The sequence below is a fragment of the Molothrus ater genome, chromosome 2, assembly GCF_012460135.2.
Source record: "Molothrus ater isolate BHLD 08-10-18 breed brown headed cowbird chromosome 2, BPBGC_Mater_1.1, whole genome shotgun sequence".
NCBI classification, from domain to species: Eukaryota; Metazoa; Chordata; class Aves; order Passeriformes; family Icteridae; genus Molothrus; species Molothrus ater.
The window spans coordinates 5551780-5559127 of NC_050479.2; positions in this window are offsets into that span (position 1 = coordinate 5551780).

Consider the following 7348-nt stretch of genomic DNA (forward strand, 5'->3'; position numbering starts at 1 on the left):
CGCGCGCCCTGGCCCCGCCCCCGCCGCGCCCCAGAGGGGCGGGAGCAGCGAGGCCAGCGATGATTGGTCAGCGCGGGGGCGTTGGCGACTCCGAGCCAGCCAATGGGAGCGCGGTGCGCGGGGCCGGAGCGCCCGGCGATGTCCGGCAATGTCCGACAGTGTCCAGGGATGTGGGGATGTCCGACAGTGTCCGGCAATGTCCAGGGATGTGGGGATGTCCGGCGATGTCCAGCGATGTCCGGCGATGTCCGGGGATGTCCGACAGTGTCCAGGGATCCAGGGATGTGGGGATGTCCGACAGTGTCCGTCAATGTCCAGGGATGTGGGGATGTCCGGCGATGTCCGGCGGTGTCCGGCAATGTCCAGAGATGTGGGGATGTCCGGCAGTGTCCAGCGATGTCCGGGGATGTCCGGGGATGTCCGACAGTGTCCAGCGATGTCCGGCGATGTCCGGCAATGCCCGGCAATGTCCGGGGACGTCCGGCAATGTCCAGCGATGTCCGGCGATGTCCAGCAATGTCAGGAGATGTCTGACAGTGTCCGGGGATATCCGGCGAAGTCTGGGGATGTCCTGACAGTATCTGGCAATGTCCGGGGATGTCCGGCCATGTCTGGCAATGTCTGGTCGGATCGCTGAGGGAAACCCGGGGGGAACACCCAGGGTTTACCCACAGGGCCTCCAGAGACTGTGTCCAGTTCTGGTCACCTCAGTTCAGGGAGGACAGTGGGGTGATGGAGCATGTCCAGAGTAGGGTGAGGGATGTGGTGAAGAGTCTGGAGCAGGAGGAGCGGCTGAGGGAGCTGGGGGTGTTTAGCCTGGAGAAAAGGAGGCTCAGGGATGGTCTTGTCACTCTCTACAGCTCCCTGGCAGGTTGTAGCCAGGTGGGAGTCAGCCTCTTCTCCCAGGCAAACAGCAACTGGACAAGAGAAAATGGCCTGGAGCTGCACCAGGGGAGGTTCAGGTTGGACATTAGGAAGAGGTTCTTCAGAGAACAGGGGACGAGACATTGGAATGGCTGCCGAGGGCCTGGTGGAGCCACTGTCCCTGAAGAGACTGGATGTGTCAGTGCCATGGTCTAGTTGACATGGTGGACATCACTCAAAGGTTGGGCTTGATGACCTCAGAGGTGTTTTCCAACCTAATTGATCCTGTGACCCTGGAGAAAGGGCTCTGCCAGGGCACCTTGGAAGATCTTTTCCTCGTGTCCCCAAGGGCAGTGCCATAGTGGAGACAGAGATGTGGCTGCCAGAGGCTCCCGAGCACAGCCTGTGTCACAGACATGTTTTATGAAAAATCCTCTCCTTAGGACTTTTTCTCCTGAGAAGCTGAGAGGCCTCAGGAACAAAATGTAACCAATGGTTATCTGCTGCTGTGGAATGCAACAGGTGCATCTGGGATTGGTCTCATGGGGTTGTTTCTAATCAATGGCCAATCACAGTCCAGGTGTCCGGACTGTCTTGCTCAGTCACAAGCCTTTGTTATAATTTCTTTTTCTCCTCTTAGCCAGCCTTCTGATGAAATCCTTTCTTCTCTTCTTTTAGTATAGTTTTAATGTAATATATATCATAAAATAATAAATCAGCCTTCTGAAACATGGAGTCAACATTCTCATCTCTTCCACATCCTAAGGCCCCTGTGAACGCCATCACACAGCCTGTGGTAGTGGCTGCTTGCCTGGTTTGGGGAGAATTCTCACAGCAGCTGGGGGTTCTGTGAGGGGTTTAATGCTGGGGCAGCAGTCAGCTGCTCCCCTAAAAAGGCCTTGGGGCTGTGCAGGCATTGCCCAGGTCAGCAGGAAGGGAGAGAGGAGCAGGCAGCCCTAGAAATGCCCATCTCAGGGCAGGGAGCCTGCTGAATCATGGAATGGTTTGGGTTGGAAGGGAGTGAATGACCATCCTGTTCCAACCCCCTGTCATGGGCAGGGACACCTCCAGATTGACCAGAGCCACATCCAGCCTGGTCTTACACACTCCCAGGGATCCAGGGGCAGCCACACCTTCAGGAAACCTGTGCCAGATCCTCACCACCCTCACAGCAAAGAATTTCTTCCAAGTATGTATTGAAACCCTACCTTCCTTCAGCCTAAGGCCATTGTGAGAATGTGACCATGAGTTATTCAGTGTCACAACAGCTCCATCCTCACTGTTGTGAACAGGGCTTGATGGTGTAGAACACAGGGTGCAGGTGAATTTAAAACACTCCATGCCAATTATCTCAGAGTAATTCTTAAAAACTTGCTCTAGATTATGCAGAAAATTAAACAAAAAACAAAAAAAACCCACAGAAATTCTTGCATGAAAGCAGAAGATACTGAAAGGCCTTACCAAAGAGAAGGTCCTCAAGAACGCAACCTGTGGCTCTGCAAAGTCCAAGCAGCAATTTCTTCTGTATCTATAAAAAGTACCAATACAGAGAAAAGCAGTTCAAGGTAGTTTATTTTAGGACATGAGATTCACCCTGAAGTGTTCCTTGTGGTTCAGGCCATGGAAGGAGTTGAGACAGCTGCATGTCTCCATCTGCACATGGTATATATTATATGGAGCTATTTGGAGAATATTGCATGCTGTAGAAATAGGAAAAATAAGAAATAGGATGTTTTAATCAAGTGGTAAAAGTGACAGAAAAGACTTTCCAACTGGATGTGACTGATCTAAAGCTGAGGGACCAGTTTCAGCATTAAAAGTCAAGGGTTTGTCTCTCTGGTAAGGAAATGGAGCATGATAAGAATGTGGGGTGAAATTTATGAAAAAAAATGCTGGGAAAATACTGAGCAATTAAAAACAAATCAAGAGAAGAGCCAGATATTTTATATTTGCCATAAATAGAGACACTGAAGCAGCTGTCTCATTACATTGTTAAAAATTCACAACCTGCAGAGAAACATCCACATCAATGACAAATTACAGAATGACAGAGTCACAGAAAATTCTGAGTTTAAGGGACCCACAAGGATCATCAAAATACAATTTCTGATTGAAATGACACTGTTTTTTCCCTATCCTCCATATTCTAATTTTACTACAGAAGAGTTTACTAGAAAATAGTGTTCTTAAACAGAACAACTATTTACTCTAAATCATAGTTTGCTTAGTTAACTACATCTGAAATATGTTATAAAGTGACATTGGCACAAGTAACCGTTAGCCCCACTGGTAAAACATCAGTTGGAAAAACATGTGGAACAAAATTGTGGCTTGCAGACACAATTTATCTGGTGCAGATAAATTATGGGATGGCACAGAGTGTGAAAATGGTGATGGTCAGGAGGCTGGCCTTTGATTTGGGTCTCAGAGAATGCCAGGGCACACACGAGGTGAAGCGATGCAAAAATCCATCAATATTTGGAACAGAAGGAGTGCAAGCACTGAAAAACTCCAGTCGTAGCTGTAGTGGTTTTGGTTTGTTAATTTGAGATTTTCTGGTTGAGGATGTCTTAACACCCTTTAAGACTGATCCTTCTATTCTTTTAACTACATTAGCTGCATAAGCAGAATCTGTAATCAGATTGAAAGGCTCCTGAAACAGCTGAAATGCTCTAACTACTGCTGCTGATTTGACAATTTGAGGAGAACCTTCAACTGTTTGAATGTCTGACTCCTATATTTTAGTTGTTTGGTCATGTCATGTTATTACTGATTTGTGTGTTTTCCTGGAGCCATCAGTACATACTGTTGTGGCATTTAAAAGGCACTTCACTTAACATGGGTTTTTCTCTGAGAGATCCTTCAAGAATCCAAATGTTTTCTCTGAAGCTCAGTTTTGCTTGCAACAGCAAGAGGTGTTACCTCTTTGCTGGCTGGAAGGGAAAAAAAGAGAGTTTTGGGGTTTCTTTTGCCTTTAACATGTGTTTTTCACAGAAGTGTGTACAGCTTTTTAGTGGTTTAAACAGATTGTTAATTACACAGAAGCTTTGTATCACTTCTGTGAATGCTTCTTATGCAAAACTACTGGAGTAGCCAAGGAGGGATATCCACATCTTTCATGCCTTTCAGGAGGGACTGGAGTCTCGGGGCCTCTCACTGCTCAGAGTGACCCTGAGATGAGTTCCAAAGTCTTTTTTCCAAGCCCAGTGCTCGAAGAAGGAGTCAGAGCTCTTCAGTTCTTGGTCTCAAGGTTGTTTATTATTCCTTATCTATAAAATATTTTCTCCTGTCCAGCTGAGGTCCACTCAGCAAGACAGTCCAGGCACTCTGCCTGCCCCTGGGGCAGTGTTATCTTTTTATACTAAAAACTACATGTACAACATTTACAATTACTTTCCAATACCTATCACCTATGTTGGACAGTGAGCTTCTACTCTAAACCAATCTAAAAGTGCCAACATCACAGCAGAAGATGGAGGCCAAGAAGAAGAAGGAGAAAGGCTGGACATGCCCAGATCCCTCCATCTTGCTCCCTGAACCCCCATTCTAGAAAACCCCAAAATCTACTTTTTCACCCCATGATAAATTTACTATTATTCTACTTAACTGCCATGCCTTGTAGATCTTCATCTAAGGTTGGTAATTTGCCCACGGGTCATCATCAAGGGGTCTTGATTATGACCCCCCAAGGGGTCTTGGGCTCTGTGCCAGGGTCTCTGAGCCCCTGGCAGGGGTCTTGGCAGTCCAGGACAGCCAGAGGGATGTCCTGGGTTCTGACACTGGAGAAGAGGCCCTGAGTCAGCTGCTGTGCCTGGAGAAGTGCCAGCCTTGCAGCAACCACTGCAGCTTCAGCAGATGGGTGTCGAGGTGTGGAATTGCCAGCACAGATGGATGTGCCAGATCCTGAGAGATGTAAGACAGACACCTCAGAGAAACTTGTAAGACCAAGTGACAGCTCCAAGTGTGTTGGAAACTATCTGAACATAAAGTGTGAGGCAAATTTGAGGGATTTTTAATTGCAGCACAGCTCTGCACTCAAGATTCAATTTCCTTCACCAAGGCAGCAGCCAGGTGAAGAATGGTTTGGGTTGGAAGGGACCTTGAAGAAAGTCTTAGTTCCAACCTCCCTTCCTGGGAGGGGACATGCAGGGACACCTTCCACTGTCCCAGGTTGCTCAGAGCCCCAAACAGCCTGACCTTGAACACTTCCAGGGATGGAGCAGCCACAGCTTCTGTGGGCAATCTGTGCCAGGGCCTCACAGGGAACAATTTCTTCCTAATATCCAATCTAATCCTGCCCTCTTCCAGCTTAAAGCCATTCCCCATTGTCCTGTCACTACATGCTCTGCTGGAAAGGGAGTTTTGGTGTATATAATAAACTGCTTTAAAAGATCTCCACAGCAACACCAACCCACACTGTGCCATTGGCATTAAAGCTATTAAAATCAATCATGGTGTCTGGAATGAACACACAGCACTAATTTGCTGCATTAGGGCTTTGCCCAATCACTGGGACACAGATTACTCGTCATCCCAGCTTTGAGAATAATTCCCATAAATCAGCACCAATTTCATAAGGAGAGCCACTTAATCATTTCCTGAGATCTGGCAGTGGTTGGTTTTTTTACTCTTGCAAGGGACAAGAGGAGATGCTGTGAGGGTTGGTATAAAAGCAAAATTATGATCTGATCAGCCTAGCAGTGAAGTGACAGCAGCTGGAATATTAGCATGGAAATAAACAGCTTGTTTAGGAATGGCCAACAGAGAATGATGTTTCTTGTATCAGTGATGAGTAGACATGCTGAAGACTGAAAGGTCAAGAAGAGGAACCCCTTGGAGAAGCACAGTCAGTGATCAAAGAGAGGGGGAGAAAAAGGTAAATGCTGTTGTGGTAAGATCACTCAGGAGGAGATCAAGTGGAGAAGGCTTTTTGTGAGCAGCAACTGAAGTCACCAAAAGAACCAATGGAGCTTTGGTGGTACCCAGAACCCCTTTGGGAAGAGAGAGCATAAGCCTATTGCACAAGTTCATGGAAATGGTTTTATGCAAAGGGAGGAGAACACAGCCCAAAAAGAATCACTCCTTATTTTAACTGCATGGAATAAGCCACAATTTGGACAGAATCATATTTCAGAATGATCTTTGGCAGACAGGAGAAATCAGAAAAGAAAGTAAAATAGGAAGGTGGCTGATAAGGGCAAGTGCTAAATTTTGCAGCCAGGCAAGAGGAATAATCTTCTTGAGTGGCCATTACCTGGCCAGGAATTGTGTGGAGTGGAAGGGATGACTCCAGTGCCAGGCAGGCTCAATGTGAGTCAACAAGGCCCTGCTGTTGTGTAAAAAGCAAACATCATATACAGGGTTAAGCAAACAGGGTTCCAGGCTGCAGGACACAGGGCACTCCCAGCACCCATGTGCTCTGGGGAGGGAGCTTGTCCCACCTGGAGTGACGTGGCCCATGTGTGACGTGGCCTGGGGAACACGAGAAGTTGTAGAGAGAAATACAGGCCAGGAGTGAAGAGTGAAAGAAGTGAAATTGTCAGAGAAGGGAAAACAGACTGTCAGAAACCTTGCTCAAATCAGCTGCAAGTACTACAAGGGGAAATAATATATTTGCTGCTTGCTCTGCACCGCAGATCTATTCCCTTTGCTGAAGATGTTTTTTGGTGAGGTGTAACAGCTGCCACCACATGTGCTTGAGAATCCCAGGGCTGTCCAAAAGACCAAAGGCTGGCCTGCTTGGAGACTGAGCAAGGAAGGCAATTAAATGTATCTTTGTTGTGGTCATGAAAGGGTAAAATATAACAAGTTAAACCCTTGCAGAATGAAAAAATGGCCCAGACATTAACGAGACTGTTACTCGGTGAGATTCTGGTGAGACTTTGGAATTCCCTCGCCCGTCTCCAGTCCAGCACTGCAATAATTAATGTTGCATGCAATCCCCAAGGTAGTGAGGGCTGGCTGCTCACTCTCCACTGGTGCTTTGTCCAGAAATCGGTTCTTCACGTCCTGCTAGAGTCCCTTTATCAATTCCTCTCTCCAGGACTTTTTTCCTACAACACAAGAGCAAACATTTTGCATGTTCACTGAAGAGGAAGGAAAAAGGATGATGGAAGATGCAGGACTGTTTTGATCTGTGAGGTTCTCTCTCATTTCTCTCTAGGACAGGAGCAGCATTAGCTCTCAAGGAAATGGGTGGCAGAGAAGGGAGGAGCAATGGTTCCCCTTGGCTCTTGCCCCAGCCCCCAGGCCCGGGAGCAGGCTGGTGCAGAGCCTGCAGTGGGAGCAGCTCCCTTCCTGCCTCCATGTGCCTGGCCAGAATCCCAGACAGCTCCAGGAAGACAGTGAGAAGGATCTGAAACACATCCAATATTCAGCTGAATAGGTAGCAAGACTTGAAATGAAGCCAGGTGCTGGCAAAAGCACAGCAGGGCTCAGCCTGGCAAACTAAAGGCTTTTCCCTGAAAAACAAGGAGGCAGGGAG